Raw genomic sequence first — 23,540 nt, forward strand, 5'->3', positions numbered from 1 at the left:
AATCACTTTTTGGGGGGGCGACTGGGATATCACACCAGTAGAAATTATTTGATCCAATAATGCTTGTCCCTCTATATACCTGCAGTATCGCAGCAGAACCGCACACAATTGACGCACAATACAAATGCACTATAACATACTAACATAGAAAGTATATTATAACATTGTACAAGGAAGGCAATACATTAGAATATGCATAAAGATAAAACATAACCTTTAATAATGTTACTATGAGGGTCCATTCACACGTCTGTAAGTGTTTTGTGGATCCGCAAAACACGGACACCGGCAATGTGCATTCTGCGATTTGCGGACCGCACATCGCCAGCACTATAATAGAAAATGCCTAATCTTGTCTGCAATTGCGGACAAGAATAGGACATGTTCTATTTTTTTGCAGAAACGGAAGCACGGATGCGGAAGTGCGGATCTGCAAATGCGGATCTGATGCAGACCCATTTTGTGGACGTGTGAATGGAAAAGATATCCCTCAAAATGAAAATAAAATAAATTATTAAAGTTAAGCAAAAAGCATAGATGTGGTAGGCAATAACAAGTGCTCAGCGGCACTAAATCAGGTGCTCGGCGGTACCAAATCAGAAACCATATGTCCTACCACAATCCGGGGGGTTCCAGTGCACATCCATGAATCCCGGAGGGAAAGCAAAAAACATCTATCCCTGGGCTAGATGATAATGTGGTATTGAAGGACAGGGTGGGCAAAGAACTGTCCCTGATATTGCCCTACAGGGGGGTGCTATTCTTGCCCTGATAGCCCAACCACAGACCACCCGCCCTGATAAGAGTGACCTTGTATGGAACCTTACCCTATATAAAAATGGCCCTAGTAAGCTCCTAGGCCCCTGACATTAAGGTAATCACTATACAGATCTATGTGTTTTTGACTCATTATAAAAGTATATTATAAGTATATCGCACCCCTCTGTGTATCACAACTATCTGCCCTAGCTGCCTGCATGCTATGGATATGTTTGACACTTAAATGGGTTGTCCTGCCGTATATATTGATGTCCTATTGTCAGGAAGGTCATAAATATCTGATCAGCAGGGGTCTGACACTCGGCACCCCCCGCTAATCATATATATAGTATAACTAAAAAGTAAAAAATATGTATATATAATCCAGATCCCAATATTATACCGTCCACTGGACCAACACTTCTAACCAACTTAGGCTACTTTCACACTTGCGTTTTGGGCGGATCCATCATGGATCTGCAAAAACGGATCTGTTACAATAATACAACCGCATGCATCCGTCATGAACGGATCCATTTGTATTATCTGTAACATAGCAAAGACGGATCCGTCATGAACGCCATTAAAAGTCAATGGGAGACGGATGCGTTTTCTATTGTGCCAGATTGTGTCAGAGAAAATGGATCCATCCCCATTGACTTACATTGTGTGCCAGGATGGATCTGTTTGGCTCAGTTTCGTCAAGCGGACAGCAAAACGCTGCAGGCAGTGTTTTGATGTCTGCATCCAGAGCAGAATTGAGACTGATCGGAGGCAAACTGATGCATTCTGAGCGGATCCTTTTCCATTCATAATGCATTAGGGTAAAACTGATCCGTTGTGGACCGCTTGTGAGAGCCCATGACGGATCTCACAAACGGAAAGCCAAAATGCGAGTGTGAAAGTAGCCTTACAATGCAGTACCTAACCATTAATACTATTGTACTATTGTGCATATGTCTCTTTGTCCAATCTCTTAATTCATCTTCTTGGGCATGGTTCTGGTGTTCATCACATCTTGCACTAGGATTTCACAAGAAAGGGTTTGTCTGGTGCCTTCATTATGTGCCTTGACAGATGCCTGGTCACTTTCTTAGATCAAGGGCATTCATTGTTTCTCTGGGCATTTCTCCATCCAAAAAAGACATAAGTCTATCAAGTTCAACAAAGAGATAGGTGGGGACGCGAATCCCAGAAGGAAATGAGACTCAGATTTCTACACGTTTTCATAAGCATTAATGTTTTCTGCTTTTAAGAATTCATCTAAACCCTTTTTAAAACTGTCCACTGTTCCTGCTGTGACCACGTCCTGAGGAAGTCTATTCCACAGATTCACAGTTCTTACAGTAAATAGGCTTTGATGCTTCCGGAGACTGAACTTTTTTTTCTCCAGTTGGAGGCAGTGCCCCCTTGTCTTTTGAGGGCATTTTACATGGAACAGTTTTTCACCGTATTTTTTGTATGGCCCATTTATATATTTGTATAGGTTAATCATGTCCCCCCCTTAGACGTCTCTTCTCAAGATTAAATAAATTAAATTCTTTTAATCTTTCTTCATAACTAAGACCCTCTATGCCCTTATTAGTTTAGTCGCTCTCCTCTGTACTTTTTCCAGCTGCAGTGCATCCTTTCTATGGACTGGTACCCAGATCTGCCCAGATGAGGCCCCACCAATGCTTTGTAAAGTGGTAATATCACATCCCTGTCCCACGAGTCCATGCCTTGTTTAATGCATGACAATATCCTGCTGGCCTTAGAAACAGCTGATTGACATTGTATGCTGTTATTTAATCTACTATCTACAAGGACACCCAAATCCTTCTCTATAAGTGACTCTCCCAGTGTTACATCACCTAAGACATATGAAGCACAGAGATTATTACTACCAAAATGTATAACTTTACTTTTATCCACATTGAACATCATTTTCTAAGTTGATGCCCAATCACTCAGAGTGTTCAAGTCAGCTTGTATTTTATGGACATCTTCCATAGACTGTACAGTACTACATAGCTTAGTATCATCTGCAAAAATAGAAATGGGGCTATTAATCCCGTCCTCGATATCATTAATAAATAAGTTAAATAATAGAGGGCCCAGCACTGAACCTTGGGGTACACCACTTATAACCCGGGACCATTCTGAATAGGAATCATTGAACATAACTCTCTGGACATGGTCCTTCAGCCAGTTTTCAATCCAATTACAAACTATACTTTCCAAGCCTATAGGTCTATAATTACCTGTGATGGACCTCGATCCTTTTTTGAATATGGGCACCACATTAGCCTTGGGCCAATCACTTGGCACTGTACCAGTACCTAGAGAATCTTTAAAAATTATAAACAGGGGCACAGCAATGACTGAAGTTAGCTCTTTAAGCACTCTTGGGTATAATCCATCTGGACCCGGAGCCTTGTTCACATTAACCTTATTTAACTTATCATGGACCATATCTACAGTTAACCAATTGAGTATATTACTGGATGTACTAACAGCCCCAGCACCACAGATATGCTTTCTCTTCTTTTGTATATACAGAGCTAAAAAAAACATTTGGTAACTCTGCCTTTTCCTTATCTTTACATTCCCCCCATTACCATTATTTAGGGCACCTACCTGCTCAGACCTAGTTTTTTTTAGCATTTATATATTTAAAGATTTTTGGGGAATTTGTCTTTCTCTCTTTTGCCACCTGCTGTACGTTTTGTATTTTTGCTAATTTTATCTACTTTTTACAGATGTTATTAAACTCTTTGTAATCTTTACAATGCTACAGCTGACCCCTTAGATTAGTATTTTTTTTTTTTTTTTTAACTTAGTCTTTTATTGCCCTTTAGTCTTTTATTGCCCTTTTTTTACTGTAGCTTTTAGCCTTTTTTTTTATTATTCAGTGTCTTTGCTCTGCCTGACAGAGTTTGCTTCTTAAGGTTTAGGGGGAATATAAATATATTCCCCCTAAACCTATTACCAAGTGTTTCTCGAACAGTACCATTTCCAACAAGTTCTGCATCATTAGAAATTAACACATCCAACAGAGCATTGACAGAGAAGTTGGCCCAGTTCTCCATGAACCCAAACCCTTCCTTCCTGTACCAGCTTCTGAGCCATTTATTTAACTCCCTAAGCTCGTGTTGTCTCTCTGGTGATGCTCGTGGCACTGGTAGTATTTCTGAAAACACTACCTTGGAGGTCCTGGACTTGAGCTTCTCCGCTAGTTCCCTAAAATCATTTCTATCTCCTCCTGACTTTGTCATTGGTGCCAATGTGTACCATGACCGCCGGGTCTTCCCCTGCCACACCCAGCAATCTATCAATCCGATCTGCAATATGCAGAACCCAAGCACCCGGAAGACAACACACTGTTCAGCATTCACGGTCTCGACCCTGTCTGTCCTCCTAATGCTGTCCTTTGCTGCACTCCTTTTCCCATCCTTCCTGCAGGGGGCATCCTCCTGGTTGCTAGGAGAAATGCTCTGCTGCAGTGTTGCGGAACCTGGGCTTTCATCCCCAATATCAGCCAAACAGGCATATTTACTAGGGCATTCCAGTTCAGGACTAGCCTCCCCGGCAATTTTCCCTCTACCCCTTCTGCAGGACACACACTTAGTAGCATTGTTAATATAGCACATGTTTAAATGGGGATTATCAATAAAGAAGGAAAACAGTAAATATGCAAAGGAGCCGGCAATGGCCAGGGCCCCTTTTTGTAAATGGTGGTGGTACCCAGGTGTAGGAATGGCCCAGTGGTATGGGGTGGCCTAAAATGTCCCTTAATGTTTGTGTCACGATGCTCCTACCTGGATATGACTGGACCCCAGGCATTGGCTCCGAAGCAGACAAATAGGGGGGAATACTTGAGGAATCGAAGAAATAATTGAGTCCAGACATTGTGATGCAGTTGAATAGCAGATTTACTTTGAATAAACTTTTCTCCAAACAGTTTCAGGCTTTGTCCTTGTCCCAGCAGGCTTTGGCATTAAACTTGGCAGGCAAACTCAACTCTGCTACTTCTGTTGCTCTCTGAGGCTGCTGTACTGACAGGATAGCTACATGACTTAGCTTCTTCTTGATGCTGCAACTTCTCTCTTTGTAGCCTGTCTCTTGATTAAGCCAGGAAACTCTACTCCTGGTTCCTGAGGCTCTAAGCTGTTGCCTCCATATCAAGCAGAGCTGAAGGTGCTCTGGCTGTCTTGGCTTGGGATTTGCTTGAGCTTGGCCTGGGCATGTCCATCAGAGACATGCCCAGCACACTCTCCTTCCCCTAGCAGAGGGTAAGCTAGACTGCCTAAAACTGGTCCCCACGCTTCCTGCAGGAAGTGGGACTCGCCCACCTCCACAGAGGGGGGTTAGAATGGAATGGAAAGCTCCATTTTACATAACTATAGCTCTGCCATGTTTGCTGCCATCTGCTGGTGAACCAGGCACATTACATTTGAACATAACAGTTGCATAGAAATAGGAATGCACAGTGTAATGGACCTGAAATAAATACACGAGATGACACAATAAAGACAGTAGCGGGGTGAAGAAGTAGTAATGCCACTCTGGAGCGTTACATATATGAGTTAGAATTGCTGTAGTTGGAGGACTAGCTAGAATCAAGCCAACAACACACAAGCAAAATCTATCAAACCTTAGTTTCTGGTTCCTTGTCTTAAACTCTGGTTCTTTACGCTGGGTTCAGACCTGAGCGTTCGGAAACGAGCGCTCTGTATGCGTGATTGTACGGGCGTTTACAATCGCGCATACAGAGACAGGGGTGCACACATTGTCGCGCGTTCCCGAATTTCTATGTGCGGGAACGCGCGACAAACGCCCCAAAAAAAGCTCAAGCACTTGTTTGAGCGTCGGGCGTTTTACAGCGCGATCGTACGCGCTGTAAAACGCCCAGGTGAGAACCATTCCCATAGGGAATCATTGGTTCTTGCCTGTTGTGCGTTTTACAGCGCGTAGGAACGCGCTGTAAAACGCTCAGGTGTGAACCCAGCCTTAAACTCTACTTATTCACAAGCCCACTTAGTACAGCAAGCCCATGTAGAGCGAGCTCTGGATGAGTTGTGTGGTGCAATTAATAGCACTTGGAAGCACAAACCACTCCTCTTAACCAGTCCGGGTTTTGGCAGCACCTGGCTGTCCTTTAAATAGGCAGCTGGGCTCAGCAGCTGAGTCTCTGTTTTGGGATCTGAAGCATGGTGCTGTGCTGGAGGGTTGAGAGCTGCATGAGGGCTGCAAACTGGGAAACAGGCCCCTGAAAGCCTGCTGTGGACTGCCGGGGATAAAACGGCTAGCAAGGTGACGTGTCTGTTCTATGGACTTTTCATTGTGTGAATTAACACCAAGACTGTAATGAGTTGTTTTTCTTTTGCCTTTTGTGTGAATAAACACTGATATTTTGATTTACAAACTTGTTTTGCCTCTGTACTGGATCCGCTTAGCCTGCCTACCAGAGCAAATCCTCACAATTGGACAATTGTTGGCTTGGAGCGGGCACACGCAGTGAGGCTGGTGTAAATGCCAAAATATTTTTGTTTTCGGGCACGTGACAAATTGGAGGCTGTAATGAAAGCTCTTGTGGAAGCTAACCAACACCAGCAAGAAACAAACCAGCTGCTGTTACAACATGTGATGGCTTTACAGATGGCAGGAGCGTCCCAGAGTGTCCATGATGTCCAGAAAGTGGTCCGTGCAGCGATCCCCAAGATGACACCATCAGATGATGTAGAAACCTACCTGTCGATGTGCGAGAAGGTGGCCACAAGGGAGAATCTACCTCGAGATCAGTGGGCTGAGATCGTCGCTCCATTCCTGACATCCGGTTCCCAGTGGGTGTATTTCAACTTGCTGGATGATCAAGCGGCCGACTACCAGAAAGTCAAGGGTGAGATTCTGGCAAGACTTGGGGTGAATGTGTTGGTCTGGGCCCAGCGGGTGCATCAGTGGGGGTTTAAGCTGGCTGAGCCTGTGAGATCCCAGTATTATAACTTACTTAACCTCTTGCAAAATGGATACAGCCTGACATGCTGAGCCCCACTGCTATGCTGGACCGTCTATTGGCTGATATGTTCTGGAGGGCTTTGCCACCCCCTCTCCAGCAATGGATCGGCCAGGTCTCTCCAGGTAATGCTCTCGAGATGGTTGACCTGGTGGAGCACTATGAGGCTACCCGGAATCTACAGGGGGGTTCTTTTGGGAGGGGGGTAGTCAAATCCCATAACTCTCCACCCCAGACCAAGCAATTTGTGCCCACCAAATCCGCTTGGGATGTACCCCCTGTGGACCCAGCTCCGATAGTCTGCTGGAAGTGTCGGGAGCCTGGCCATTACGAGCTGACTGTCCACATCAGGTGGAACCCATGGATACGAACTATGGCTTCCGTCAGTTATATACTAGAAAGCTGTGTGCAGCGGGTGCCCCGGAGACTCTGAATCACCTGTGCCAGGTGGAGGTGGGAGACACTCCAGCGGAGGCTCTGTTGGACCCAGGGAGTCTGGTGACCCTGGTACGGTCCACAGAGTATACTGGCCGGAATGTCGGTGTCATGTGTTTTCATGGAGACTTAAAAGACTACCCCACTGCTATGGTGTCTCTATCCACCGCTGCCGGAAGGTGGACCCACGAGGTGGCTGTGCTACGAATCTACACTACAAACTTATAATACGGAGAGACTTCCGGGCACTGCCACCTCCTACGAGAGTGACTGATACCCATGAGACAGGGCTAACCCTAGCAGAGTGGTCCTGCTCAGGGGGGAGACTGGAACCCTGGGAACCTGAGTCTGAAGGGCTAGCGATAGGGGTGATGCCCCTTCGGTGGAAATATTCTCTCCTCTTTTACTGTGTTGATTCCCTTTATATATTTAAAAGTTTCTATCATATCCCCTCTGTCTTGTCTTTCTTCCAAGCAATACAGGTGAAACTCTAAAAATTTGAATATCGTGCAAAGTTTATTTTTTTTTCAGTAATGCAACTTAAAAGGTGAAACTAATATATGAGAGACTCATTACATGCAAAGCGATATATTTCAAGCTTTTATTTGTTATAAATTGGATGATTATGGCTTACAGCTTATGAAACCCCAAAGTCACAATTGTGAGGTACCCTTTGCTTAGGGGGTACGGATTAAATAGCTGACTAGAGTGTGACACTTTGAGCCGAGAATATTGAACCTTTTCATAAAATTCTAATTTTAAGCTGCATTAATGCAATTCCTTTTACTTTGTATTACTGAAATAAATGGACTTTTGCACGATATTCTAATTTTTCGAGTTTCACCTGTAAGTTTTATTCTGCAATCCATGTTGTCACAGGGCGCCGGCGACGCGATCTTCCTGTGCTGCGCCGCCGGCGTCCTGCCTCTCTCCCTGAGTGGCGACGCACGCGGCATTCCCCTTTCCCAGGTAACAGGGGGTGGAGCGGACCTCGCTCCTGCTGTCTGTGCGGTCGGCGTCCTCCATTCCCCTGGTAACAGTATCAGGCTGAGCACCGAGCTGCCACTCGGTGCTCGGCTTCTGTGTCTGAGCGGGTCATGTGACGCTGGCCATGTCACATGACCTTAGCCTTTCACTATTTATTCAGGCAGCGTGCTGGCCACAGGTTGCCTGCGATTTTGGTCTTGTGCCTAACTGCTACTACTCAGTGCTTCTGCTACTCTGGATTTTGACCCTTGGCTTTTGTTCCTGACCCGACCTTGCCTGCCCTTGTGTACTGACGTGACCTCCAGGTTTGACCCTCGGCTTGTACTCTGACCCGTCCTTGCTATTCCTTTTGTACTGACGTGACCTTCTGGTTTGACCCTCGGCTTGTACTCTCACCCGTCCTTGCTATTCTTTGTGTACTGATGTGACATCCTGGTTTGACCCTCGGCTTGTACTCTGACCCGTCCTTGCTATTACTTTTGTACTGACGTGACCTTCTGGTTTGAAACTTTGCTTGTACTCTCACCCGTCCTTGCTATTCTTTGTGTACTGATGTGACATCCTGGTTTGACCCTAGGTGTGTTTGTTTACCGTCCTTGTTACCCCTGTTCTCCTACATTAGTGTTTATCTCTGGCATTTCAGTATTGCTCTTGACTTTGAATCCATCTGCAGAGTTACCTCCTACTGCCTTGCAATATTCTGTCTCTGTCCGCTCTGCCTCTCTGCACTAATAGAGGTTAGGGACCGTTGCCCAGTTACGCCCTGTCGCCTAGGACGGGTAGTGTAAGTAGGCAGGGACAGAGGCATGGGTGGCAGCTAGTGGGTGCACTTCCTCTTCCCCACTCCCTAGTCCGTGACACATGTACTAGTTTAGTAGCTCTTCTCTGAACTCTCTCCAAAGTATCAATATCCTTCTGGAAATATGGTCTCCAGTACTGCACACAATACTCCAAATGAGGTCTCACTAGTGCTCTGTAGATTGGCATGAGCACCTCCCTCTTTCTACTGCTAATGTCTCTCCCTATACACTCAAGCATTCTGCTAGTATTTTCTGCTGCCCTATGACATTGTCTGCCTTCCTTTAAGTCTTCTGAAATAATGACCCCTCAATCCCTTTCCTCAGATACTGAGGTTAGGACTGTATCACTGATTTTATATTCTGCTCTTGAGTTTTTACGCCCCAGGTGCTTTAGGGTACTTTCACACTAGCGGCAGGACGGATCCGACAGGATGTTCACCCTGTCGGATCCGTCCTGCCACTAGTTCGCCAGGCCGCCGGACTGCCGCTCTGCCCCCATTGACTATAATAGGAACGGGGCGGAGCTCTGGCGCAGCACAGCGGGTACCCGAGGCTCGGCAACAAGCCATCTCGGAGGAAGTGCAGCTCATGCTGCGGCTAGACGTTATCGAGGAGTCTAAAAGTGAGTGGGCCAGTCCTATAGTCTTAATACCCAAGCCAGACGGGACGTTACGGTTTTGTAACGATTTTCGTGAGCTGAATAAAATATCTAAATTCAATGCATATCCCATGCCTCGGGTGGATGAGCTTATTGAAAGGTTAGGCCAAGACAGGTATTTTTCTGTTTTGGACCTCACCAAAGGGTACTGGCAGGCACTGCCTTCATTACACCAGAGGGGCTGTACCAATATAAGGTCATTCGGTCTGCATGGCGCCCCTGACACTTTTCAACGTCTAATGGTCATTGTGCTTTGTCCACATCGGCGGTACGCCTCTGCTTACCCGGACGATATTGTCATTCACAGTACCAACTGGGAAAGTCACCTGCCCAAAGTACAGGCCGTAGTGGACTCCCTTTGAAAGGCTGGTCTAACAGCTAACCCCAAAAAATGTGCAATAGGGTTAGAGGAGACCAAATACCTAGGGTATGTCATTGGGCGCGGAGTCATCAAACCCCAAGTAAACATAATAGAGGCAATAAGGAATTGGCCCCGACCTGTCACCTCTAGGCAAGTAAAGTCATTCCTGGGAATGGTGGGCTATTATATGAGGTTCGTTCCCCATTTTGCCACTTTAGCAGCTCCATTGACAGGGCTCTTGAAGGAACGGAAGTCCGTGATGGTCCGCTGGAATGACCAGGCGGAAGAGGATTTCTCCACTTTGAAGTCGGCCCTGTGTGGGTCCCCGGTTTTGGTGATGCCTGACTTCAAAAGGGAGTTTATAGTAGAGACCGATGCCTCTGAAGTAGGCCTCAGTGCTGTACTGTCTCATGAAGTCAATGGGGAGGAGCATCCCGTTGTTTTCCTCAGCTGTAAGCTCACTCCAGCCGAGACCCAGTACAGTATAGTGGAGAGAGAGTGCCTGGCCATCAAGTAGGCACTCGAGTCTCTCCGCTATTATCTGTTGTGGAGAATGTACCATGTGGTGACTGACCACTCCCCTCTCAAGTGGATGAGCCAGGCCAAAGAGAAGAATGCTCAGGTCACCAGATGGTTCTTGTCCTTGCAAAACTTGAAGTTTACAGTAGAACACAGGGCAGGCCTGTTACAGGGAAATGCGGATGCCCTGTCCTGGGTACACTGGCGCAGGGTTGAACAAAGGTGGGGGGGTATGTGACATAGCAAGGGGTTTTGTTTGGGAAGGCAGGTATTTTCCTCCCAAAATGGGCGGCTGGGCTGATTTCCAGCCACTTGAGATCAAATACCGGACCGGAGTTTAAGTGCCTGTCTGGGTTTTGGCAGCACCTGGCTGTCCTTTAAATAGGCAGGTGGGCTAAGCAGCTGAGTCTCTGTTTTGGGATCTGAAGCATGGTGCTATGCTGGAAGGTTGAGAGCTGCATGAGGGCTGCACAATGGGAAACAGGCCCCCGAAAGCCTGCTGTGGACTGCCAGGGATAAGATGGCTAGCAAGGTGACATGTCTGTTCTATGGACTTTTCACTGTGTAAATTAACACCAAGACTGTAATGAGTCGTTTTTCTTTTGCCTTTTGTGTGAATAAAAACTAACATTTTGATTTACAAACTTGTTTTGCCTCTGTACTGGGATCGCTTACCCTGCCTACCAGAGCAAATCCACACAATATGTTCAATAAATATATTGTTATTGCATGATATGATGTTGTGGTTTAGTATTTGGTGGAGTTCTTGCTCCCTAAAAGGATAGAAAAAAAATAATTATTAAATTAAAATGATCACTTGTATAAATCTATCCTCCTGCATAGAATTTGTTTAATCCATATAGTACATGTCCAGGAGTAATAGCCAGAGAGCAGCCCAATGTACATAATGTAGTTCTAAGAAAAGATTATGTAAGGGATCGCTTTACTTCAGGGGGTCGCGCTCACAGACTTCTTCGCCAGACACCAAGTTTAAGGTCCAAACTTGTGATTTATTATGGCACTTTAGCATCAGCAAAACAAAAAAAACACCTGCCCGTCTGGGCACTACCTATACAAAATACGTCCCTACCTCTCTTGTAGAGAACCATTCACACGTGCAAGTTAGTCCGGCTTTACTCAGCCAAATAGTCCACCCAGGGAAGTGATCAGGCGTTGCATAGCCTTGTGGCCTCTCAGTCCTCCTGACTGAGACCACGCAGAGCCTCGGCAGGTCTCTGCTTCCAATTCACTTTCTCTTCCACCCTAACGGACACCCTGGGAGGTGCTTTATCCCAGTCTGATTATCGCAGACCTCACCTGCGATCCTCTCTGGACCAAGGGAACACCCGTCCTGGAAGGGTGTGGATTGGCAGATGCCACTTCCAGTCCTATCTGCCAATCCAACTAAAATCCAGCCTAGAATATACCAAAAACAACCTTGTCTCAGCAACCTACATGCTGCTGAGACTATTGCATCATGGATTTTAGATATTCCACCCAGCTGAGGTACAGTATCTGAGTGGGATATACACACCTTCCCGCACTGTCCACCTTATTACAATTATTCCATGTTGTCATTTCATGGAGAATACAAGGATTTACTAAAATAGACATGGGAACAGACAGGTGCTGTCTAAAGAGAACTTCAAATACTGTAATAATACTCTTGCTGAATCTTTGGTTTCCTCAGCTTGCCCTCGTCGATTGTGGTGCTCCTTGGGTGTTATTGCCTCCAACCAGTTACCTATGGAAAACAGGAAATCTCCAAAACCACCCAAAGCTGTGAAAGGATTCTATCCCTCATTAGTAATAGCCCTATCTATGCCCTGAATTATAGTGACCTTATCCATATGGGCCTGGACTTTATCCCTGGTATCTGCAGTCCTCTCCTACAAACTCACAGAAACCCCCCCTTATAAGCTAAAAGATAATCCAGTGCCATCTTTTCCTCTAAGACGAGGGTTGGGTTGGTGCACCTGTTGGCAAGGGAAACAAAAGCGAAATATCATCATAATCTTAATTTTTTAATCAGTTTTGCCACATATTCCTCTTATATCTGCTGCAAGTCTCTAGGCATCAGAATTAATGGACTCATTGTCAATGGGGTTGGGAAAGGTCTCCCCATCCAAATACTACTCCTCCCTTTGACCGTAGACCGTTAGCGTCTTTGGTCATCCGTTGAATCTTTGATGCCCTTGCATATATTGTTCTACTGGGCTGTGCAGACTGTACAATAGGCTGATTAGTATGCTCAGAGAAAACCTGTTCCTCAGGTTCTGTGAAACCAGAAATTGTGGTAGAGTCAAGTGTGCGCATATCTCATCATCTGATTCTGTTGTTAATTTTGTTACTAAAGGGTACAATGGCACATATGGGGGTGGGACAGGAGTTGGAGTCACAAAGGGGGTTTCACTTTGCTGTCTTGTATTTGAACTGCACAAGTCAGTCCAAAACTTTTGCACAGATAGCCATGCTTGGCCGCAAGTATTCATATATATATTTTATTCCAGTCAGGGTCTCCTTTGTACCATGGAAAAGTGTCTATGTCATTAAGACATAGGCTCTTGATCATGGCCATATGAAAGTCTGAAAAAGACCCTTCTCTTGGGAACGGGTCAGTACATTTCATTCCTTCTGTCCATTTACACATATTATCAACCCAAGGATCAGTATAAAATGGACCTAAACACCTCTGGACAAACATTTTTGGACTTTCCCCCAATTCATTTTTAGGAGACAGTTTCACCATAGAGATTTGCAGCAGACTTAGGGTACATGATTTTCAGTTCCAAATTTTAAAATTCTGTTTCTTTATGGGATCCTTCTTACCATAAGAATTGCCCATTTTTACTTAGCTAAAATATACAGTGAGATCAGCTGAATTTGGAGGTTTATCAAAGGATGATTATGTATGTGTTCAGTGCAAAAATACTTACTGATAAACCTTATGCTTGTCAGTTTATGTGTTTTTTTTAATCCTATTTCTTCTAATTCAGGTTCATAACTACTCCTGAATTTATGGCAGATTTTTAAACTATTCTGGATGGTATTACTTCTAATTCAGGCTCATATTACTCCTGAATCTATGGCAGATTTTAAACTATTGATGGCCAATTTTATACCTTCAATTTCAGCATGAACTCACATACAATCTATACATAATCTATACACAGTCTATACAGTAAAATTCAACCATATATATATATATATATATATATATATATATATTGTGGGGATGTGCTCGTGGTAGGCTACGATAGCGGCGGCAGTATTGAGGCAATCATAGACAGTCTTTGTGATACACTGTGACTTTATTCACACCAACGGCATAACAGGCAATGTGCAGACCACACAGGTGCATATCCACATAGTGCATAAAACAAAAGTCCTTCCATAGAAAATAAACAGCAGGTTTGAGTCACCTTGTTTTGGACAGACCACAGCAGTTCTGCAGGCTTCTAGGCTATCTGCCTTTGTCTCCCTCAGGCCAGAGCCCCTTCGGCTCGTAGCACCACAGGTCCCAGGGCTATCCTTCAATGTGTGCTGCGCCCAGACTCTCCTTCACCAGCACTCACTCTGTCTGTGGAAATCTCCAGCACAGCAAGACACACACCCACCCCCATCATCAGCAGGCTGGGTTCTTAAAGGCCCAGCTCCACCAAAAACCTGGGCTGGCCATGGGGAACAGTAAGAACCGGCCCGGACACGCTGCGCCAGCAGCATTCGCCGCTGTAACCGCAATGATCCGGTTCTTACTCCACCGAGGCCAGGACCTCTGGTGGCACGTATCGTCCGTCCATTATTATTCCGGGGACTCTCCTACATATCCCCCCCCTTTGTTCACCCCTGAGGGCTTGAACATACTGTTCAAGCCTGAGGGGGTGAACACACGCACAGCAGTGTACCCGGGACAGGGCATCTGCGTTCCCCTGTAAGCGGCCGGCCCTGTGCTCAACAGTGAACTTAAAGTTTTGGAGGGACAAGAACCACCTGGTAACCCGAGCGCTCCCCTCCTTAGCCCGACTCATCCACTGGAGAGGGGAGTGGTCGGTCACCAGACGGAACCTTCTCCCCAGAAGGTAATATCTGAGAGACTCGAGTGCCCACTTGATGGCGAGGCACTCTCTCTCCACAATGCTATACCGGGTTTCTGCTGGGGTAAGCTTGCGGCTTAGAAAAACCACGGGGTGCTCTTCCCCGTTGAGCTCTTGGGAAAGCACAGCCCCTAGTCCTACTCCTGAGGCATCTGTTTGAACTACAAACTCCCGCTTGAAGTCGGGCGTCACCAGAACTGGGGACTCACATAGGGCCGACTTCAAACGGGAGAACGCCTCCTCCTCCTCCTTCTCCCCCCAGCGAACCATCACCGACTTTCTACCCTTCAAGAGGCCGGTTAACGGGGCTGCCAAGGTGGCAAAATGGGGAATGAACCTCATGTAGTACCCAATCAGGCCCAAAAATGACCGTACTTGCTTGGACGTACGAGGCCTGGGCCAATTCCGGATTGCTTCAACTTTATTTACTTGGGGCCTAATGACTCTGCGTCCAATCACATACCCCAAATAGCGAGCTTCCTCTAGTCCCACCGAGCATTTTTTTGGGTTGGCAGTTAACCCCGCCTTCCTTAGAGAATCTATCACTGCCTGAAGTTTTGACAAATGACCCTCCCAGTCTGGGCTAAACACGACTATATCATCCAGATACGCGGAGGTATACTGGTGATGGGGCTTGAGGACGACATCCATCAGACGCTGGAACGTAGCCGGAGCGCCATGTAACCCAAAAGGCAACACCCTATACTGAAAAAGCCCCTCCGGGGTGACAAAGGCCGTCTTCTCCTTTGCCGCCTCCGTCAGAGGTACCTGCCAGTAGCCCTTCGTGAGATCTAGGATCGAAAAATACCGGGCTTTTCCCAGCCGCTCTATCAACTCGTCTACCCGAGGCATGGGATAGGCGTCAAATTTTGATACCTCATTCAATTTCCTAAAATCATTACAGAACCGTAATGAACCATCCGGTTTGGGAATAAGGACAATCGGGCTAGCCCACTCGCTCTTTGACTCTTCTATGACCCCTAGACGTAGCATCGATCTTACCTCCTGCGAAATGGCCTGTCGCCGAGCCTCCGGTACTCGGTATGGTCTTAGGCGGACTTTCACCCGGGGCTCGGTGATAATGTCATGCTCGATCAAGGTGGTACGTCCAGGAAGGTCAGAGAATACGTCTATATTCCGACTAACAAATTCTTTCACCTCTTGTGCTTGTTTGGTCGACAGTCCGTCCCCTATCGTCACCCCAGCGGCGCTCTCCGGAACACCTGGTGACCCCGGGTCACTCCCTGACGTCCCGACAGAGGGCGGCCTGTCTGCAAACAAATTCTCTCTGTCTCTCCAAGGTTTTAGTAGATTCACATGATATACCTGTTCGGGCTTCCGCCTCCCTGGCTGGTATATCCTGTAATCAACTGGGCCCACCTTCTCCTTAACTTCATAGGGTCCTTGCCACCGGGCCAAGAATTTACTCTCGACCGTGGGCACGAGTACAAGAACTCGGTCCCCCGGGTGAAATGTCCTTACCCGGGCGGTTCGGTTATATACCCGACTCTGGGCCAGTTGTGCCGCTTCCATGTGCTCACGGACGATCGGCAACACGACCCCTATTCGGTCCTGCATTTTTCCTATGTGCTCTATCACACTTTTATGAGGCGTAGGCTGTTGCTCCCATGCTTCCTTAGCGATATCCAGTAGCCCACGGGGATGTCGCCCATATAACAACTCAAAGGGCGAGAACCCCGTGGACGCCTGGGGCACCTCCCGTACCGCAAACAAAACATAGGGCAACAGTAAGTCCCAATCCCTCCCGTCCTTAGCCACGACTCTTTTTAGCATGGACTTTAGGGTCTTATTAAACCGTTCTACTAACCCATCGGTTTGGGGATGGTAGACGGACGTGTGCAGGTGTTTAATATTTAATAGCTTACACAATTCCTTTGTTACTTTGGACATAAAGGGTGTCCCCTGGTCCGTCAGAATCTCCTTTGGTATCCCCACCCGGGCAAACATACTCATGAGCTCTTTAGCTATTACCTTGGCCGACGTATGGCGCAATGGGACCGCCTCCGGATAGCGAGTGGCATAGTCTAACACTACCAGGATGTGTTGGTGACCTCGGGCTGACTTAATAATGGGGCCTACCAGATCCATGGCGATCCTTTCGAAGGGCACCTCTATAATGGGCATAGGTACCAGTGGACTGCGATAGTGAGGTTGGGGGCTAGTCAGCTGACACACTGGACAGGACTGACAGAACCTCCGGACTTCCTCATATATCCCAGGCCAATAGAACCGTTGTAGAATTCGCTCCAGCGTTTTCTTAACCCCTAGATGACCACCCAACACATGCGCATGCGCTAAATCCAAGACCATTCGCCGGTAAGGCTGGGGCACCACCAGTTGTTCCACCACCTCCTGCCTCACCTTGTCTACCCTATATAACAGGTCCTGGTTATAGGCCAGGTGAGGAAATACGGTATCGGCGCCGGGACGCTGGGCAACACCATTAACCACCGACACACCTTCTCTAGCCCGCAATAACGTCGAATCCTGGAGCTGTGCGGTCCCGAAGGTTTCTCGGGGTACCTCCAGATCCAGGATGGACGAACTTTCTACTGTCTCACCCGCCAATACTTCTAGGGGAAACCGGTCAGGGTTACACTCTACCTCCTCTACGGTGACCCCTACAGCTGGGGTCCCTGCCTCGGGGTCCTCGGGCTCGGGACCTGGACATTTTCCTTCCCCATAGGTAGGCAACCCGTTCCTCCACAAAGTCCAGAACAGGGGAAAGTCCCTCCCCAATATTGCGGCATAAGGGAGCCGTCTCCCCACCCCGACGACATGTGGTACCTCCTTTCCACACACTGCCAGGGTAACCTTAGTGGTGGGATACTCCCTGCGATCCCCATGTATACAGACAATGGTAAGGGTTCGCCTTTCTGGGAGTTTTTCCGTTACCAGCGACTCATGGACCAGAGTTACCAGGCTCCCAGAGTCCAGCAGGGCCTGCACGGAGTGTCCATTAACAACGACATCACACACCGGAGGGTTGTCCGCCGCCAGCAGGGGGTCAGCTATATACACCGGTTGGGCATAAAAAGAGGACCGGCGAGCGAACCCGCAGTCCATGGGTTCGGATGCCCTAGGGCAGTTGGATGCCACATGTCCCCAGTCCTGACAATGCCAACATCTGATCCTCGCAGCCTCCCTCCTCCCCAGGGTATTCCTCCCACGGACTGGAGATCCACTCCCCTCCTTATGTGGTGGGATCCCTTTTTCAGGATCCCGGGTCGGCTCGGCAACGGGGGCTGACGTGACTTCGGTAGTACCGCTGAGTCCCGCACCAAATCCTGAGTGGCCATATACCTCTCCACCAGGCTAACCAGTTGTTCCAGGTTGCCTGGATCGCCTTGTCCCACCCAGCGCTGTATGGCTCTCGGGAGGGTACGCACGAACCTGTCGACCACGACCCTTTCAACCATCTGAGAAGTGCTCAATATTTCAGGCTGAAGCCATTTTTTTACTAGGTGAAGTAAGTCATAGGCTTGTGACCGGGCGGGTCGGGACTCGGCAAACACCCACTGATACACCCTGTGTGCTCGCACATAGGTGTTTACCCCCAACCTGGCCAACACCTCAGTTTTTAGCCTCTCATAGTCCTTGGCCTCATCGCAGCTGAGGTCAAAATAGGCCTTTTGTGCGTCCCCCACCAGAAAAGGCGCCACCACCTCGGCCCACTGCTCCAACGGCAGCCTCTCTTGCTCCGCGGTTCTTTCGAATACCATCAGGAATGCCTCTATATCATCTCCCGGACCCATTTTCCTCAGGGCGGATCAGACTTTGTCCCTGGCGGTAGACACAGTCGGGATTGTCGCAGTTGAAACTCCTTGCAGGGATGTTCGCACCGACTCTTGCATGGCTACCAGCTGCTGCATTAGGAGATTGTTTGTTTGCTGCTGTGCACACATAGCCTCATCATGTCTTTCCTTCTGAGCCTGCAATGCCTGTTGCTGCTGTACATTACTCTGAATCAGGTGCTTAATGGCCTCCTCCATCTTGTCAGGAACCATAAAACTTGCAGGCCTGATATATGACATGCAGTCCAACACAACTTTTGCCTCAGGCCTGCCTCACTGCAGGAATGCCCGCTCCAAGCCACAAATTGTGGGGATGTGCTCGTGGTAGGCTACGATAGCGGCGGCAGTATTGAGGCAATCATAGACAGTCTTTGTGATACACTGTGACTTTATTCACACCAACGGCATAACAGGCAATGTGCAGACCACACAGGTGCATATCCACATAGTGCATAAAACAAAAGTCCTTCCATAGAAAATAAACAGCAGGTTTGAGTCACCTTGTTTTGGACAGACCACAGCAGTTCTGCAGGCTTCTAGGCTATCTGCCTTTGTCTCCCTCAGGCCAGAGCCCCTTCGGCTCGTAGCACCACAGGTCCCAGGGCTATCCTTCAATGTGTGCTGCGCCCAGACTCTCCTTCACCAGCACTCACTCTGTCTGTGGAAATCTCCAGCACAGCAAGACACACACCCACCCCCATCATCAGCAGGCTGGGTTCTTAAAGGCCCAGCTCCACCAAAAACCTGGGCTGGCCATGGGGAACAGTAAGAACCGGCCCGGACACGCTGCGCCAGCAGCATTCGCCGCTGTAACCGCAATGATCCGGTTCTTACTCCACCGAGGCCAGGACCTCTGGTGGCACGTATCGTCCGTCCATTATTATTCCGGGGACTCTCCTACAATATATATAACGACTACAAATGCTTAAGCAACTATACAGCTTTATACAGGTTTTAGCAAAGGATATTCGTTGCACACAATACTGTTTTTCAGATTAGAGGACTACAGATCCCATTTTTTTTTCAGGAATATCAGATTCCTGCGGGATTTCAGATCCCTCTATTTCTTTAGGAATATCAGATTCCTCTGGGACTTCAGATCCCTCTATTTCTTTAGGAATATCAGATTCCTGGGAGACGCTTATCAGAAGCGCTTACCGGGTTCAAATAATCCACTCTTACAGTACAGGGCAGTAATAATATATATCTTAAATATAGAATTACTTACCCGATACTGTATTTTGGTGGATCCCACCTTCTGACACCAAACTGTTAGCGTTTTTTCTCAGGCAGGTTTATGATGGTTATATGATGAGGCATCAGACCTGCAACCCATGACTATTTCCCTGTGCAATGAATATCCGCTTTGCTTCTGATCAGGAGATACGACAGCCCAGACTCAACGCAGGTTGTCAAATATCTGAAATCTTTATTTCCCAGCACATACTTATAGGTTTTTTTGGGGGTGGGCGCATATTGTCTCTCAAGATCCAATTGGAACAATCCTGGTAGTTCCTAGCAGGCCTTGGGAAACATGTTTGTCAAGATACAGTTGAAACTTTGCGAAACAATACTGGTATCTGCTATATACAATACATGAAAAGGGTTATTTTACATTGAACAGGTTTTTCTCTACATGCTAATAAGCTGAATAGGTTATCATAGTTTTCTATCATTGTATGTGAGGTGAGATGTCAAATAGCCTTTTGTTCAGGCAGGCTGCTATTGTGTCCAGGACTGGCAGAGGGTGTGAGATATGTTAATAAGAGGTACTGCATTCCACAAGGGATGAGGTTTGTATAATATCTATGTTTAATCTGTGATGTATCAAAAGTAAGATTATGAAAAATCCCTTTCAGACACCTCCTAGTAAAACCCTAATCAAAGTCCTGACTAACTACCAGTATGAACAGACCCCAGAGGTGGGTGAGTTCATACACAGGAATACCTAATGTCCTAACTCACCCTATAGGACCCTGGTACAAAGGTCAGGACTGAGACAACCTGTTCCTCCAAAACGAAGGAGGAACAGGAGTGTCCCTCAGGCCTTAATACAAATGACAGGGAAATGCAACACACAAAATAACACAATCAAAATACAAAAGGGAAGGAAACACTTAACTTCAAGGGGCTATGGCAGCACTAGGAATTCAGCTGAGAGCCACACACCAGCTATCCACAACAACAACAGAAGCTATAAACCGCATAGTGGGAGAAACCACAATAAATAGAGAAGGTAAAATGACCATAATAGCCACACCTGGGGAAAGAAGGTGTGGCAAGCACCAGCAACAACACAGACGTCATTTGATCCAAACAGAAAACATGTCAGATCAAACCACGTGTTGCCAGTCTCACCGATCTCCTGCCACCTGTCGCGGGAACGTCCGTGACAGTCCCATTCACATGTCATTGCCTGTATAACCAGTTACCAGCAACTGAGATGGTACTACATTTTATAATCTATTATAATACTGTTTATTTCATGAATATGTGTAAAAAGGGGTACAGGGGAATCCCCTGGTGGGCCCCTGAGCAAAGTGGGCCCCTAGTCTCCCACCCCCTGCACAAGTGGCACATAATACATTAGATTTACTGCACTACATACATATATTCAACGTACAGCACCTCAACCAGCTTATGTTCATATAAAAAACTTGTTAGATTATTTATTATATTTGAATGTATCCGTACTGTGGGCCCCCAAAATAAATATAACTGATGGGCCCTAGGTACCCCAGTCAGACACTGCTCACTGCCCACATCTTACACTGACCCTCACCCTAACGATGAGTACAAAAACAACAATAACCTTTAACATGATACTTAGGCGAGTGTCACACCAGGTTGTTCCCTGCTGGGTCTCTCTGGATCCGGCACAGTGTTTCTATCCGGCCTCATTTAACTATATTGGGGACCTGTGAAGGTCCATCTGCAACCCGGCAAATATGCTGAGAATCGGCCGGACAAAAATCGCTGTGTGCATGTCCAGAAGCTTACCTACTGCTGCTTGTGAGAAAGAGAGAATGTAGTATAGGTGTGGTATCAGCGCTATAGGAACTTGTATTCACATGAGGAAAAGGTGCTGCAATGATGGTGGTGGAGTGCACTTAAAATAGCGTGCTCCGGAGTCCACTGTGTATTGAACAAGTGTGAGGAGTGGGTACAATGAAATTATGTCATCAACATAAAAGTGTGGTGACTTGGTGGAAGGGGGGCAGGTATTATTGTGGCTTCCTTTTCTGCAGCACTATCAGGTCTTTTTTTCCTTAATTATACCTTAGCTTCACTCCCTTTCATGGAACTTGATGCAATAATCACTAGATTATTTAGAATTTGCTGGCAGATTCTGGATCCGATATGACCTTGTGTACATATATCTATTACTGTGACATATTCTTTGTATGTCTTATAGTGATGATTCAGCTACTATGCTTGAGATACATCTGTACCTTATCATATCTATTATGGATTATCAGCTTATTTATATTATGCTGTTACAGTTTGAAAAAGGTTTCAATTGGACCAAAAGGTTACATGCACAGACACATGTAAATAGTGCACATCTTGCACTATTTAAAAAAGCCGGAGTTCTTCCATACTAAATGCATATGAATGCATATGTATTCTTTCACTTTGGTTTGTGCTGTGTAATTTCAAGGTAAAAATACATCCTATATAGGTCAGGTTCACATCAGCGTTACAAATTCTGTTATTGTTTTCTGTGATAACATGGTTGTAACGGAAAGTAACAGAATTTGTAAGATGGAATTCAAAACGGAAACCTTTAGGCCCCTTTCACACGGGCGAGTTTTCCGTGCGGGTGCGATGCGTGCGGTGAACGCACTGCACCCGCACTGAATCCTGACCCATTCATTTCTATGGGGCTGTGCACACGAGCGGTGATTTTCACGCATCACTTGTGCGTTGCGTGAAAATCGCAGCATGCTCCTCTTTGTGCGTTTTTCACGTAACGCAGGCCCTATAGAAATGAATGGGGTTGCGTGAAAATCGCATGCATCCGCAAGCAAGTGCGGATGCGGTGCGATTTTCACGCATGGGTTCTAGGTGACAGTCTATTCACTGTATTATTTTCCCTTATAACATGGTTATAAGGGAAAATAATAGCATTCTGAATACAGAATGCTTAGTATAATAGTGCTGGAAGGGTTAAAAATAATAAAAAAGTTAACTCACCTTCTCCTCTTGTTCGCATAGATGCCGGTCTGTTCTTTAGCTGTGGGTTGAAGGACCTGTGGTGACGTCAGATCACATGCTCCATCACCATGGTGACGGACCATGTGATTGGAGTATGTGATCTGACATCACCTCAGGTCATTCAGCCCAAGCCCACAGCTAAAGAACAGACCGGGATCTACGCGAACAAGAGGAGAAGGTGAGTTAACTTTTTTATTATTTTTAACTCTTCCAGCACTATTATACTAAGCATTCTGTATTCAGAATGCTATTATTTTCCCTTATAACCATGTTATAAGGGAAAATAATACAATCTTCAGAACATCAATCCCAAGCCCGAACTTCTGTGATGAAGTTCGGGTTTGGGTACCAAACATGCGCGATTTTTCTCACGCGAGTGCAAAACGCATGACAATGTTTTGCACTCGCGCGGAAAAATCGAGCATTTTCCCGCAACGCACCCGCCTCTTATCCGGGCAAAAAACATGACGCCCGTGTGAAAGAGGCCTTAGAGGCATTCTGTTTTGATCCATCATAATAGAGGTCTATGGGACAAGTATAACGGATCTGTCTGGTTCCCGTTAGGTAGGACAGAAAAGAAAGTCCTGTCTACAGGACCTCTCAGCAATGGGGATTACATCTTCCAGAAGTACAGTGGGGGCTGAGATCGTGGCGCTACACAGAATAGGGAGAGAAGACAGCCTTACAAATTAGTGTAGTGCTGCGAGGCACATTTTTTCTATTTGCGCCCCCAACAACTTGCTTTCATGTGACACCCTAGGCGGACACCTATCCCTGCCTCCCCCTTGTCCCTGCCCTGCATATAGTGGGCTTAAGTAAACTTTGTCTAGGCTAAAGACATTGATGATTGATCCTAAGCATACGTCACCAAAATCAGTTGATCAGCGGGGGTGCAAGTA

Source organism: Bufo gargarizans, chromosome 1 (genome assembly GCF_014858855.1).
Source record: "Bufo gargarizans isolate SCDJY-AF-19 chromosome 1, ASM1485885v1, whole genome shotgun sequence".
Taxonomy (NCBI): Eukaryota; Metazoa; Chordata; class Amphibia; order Anura; family Bufonidae; genus Bufo; species Bufo gargarizans.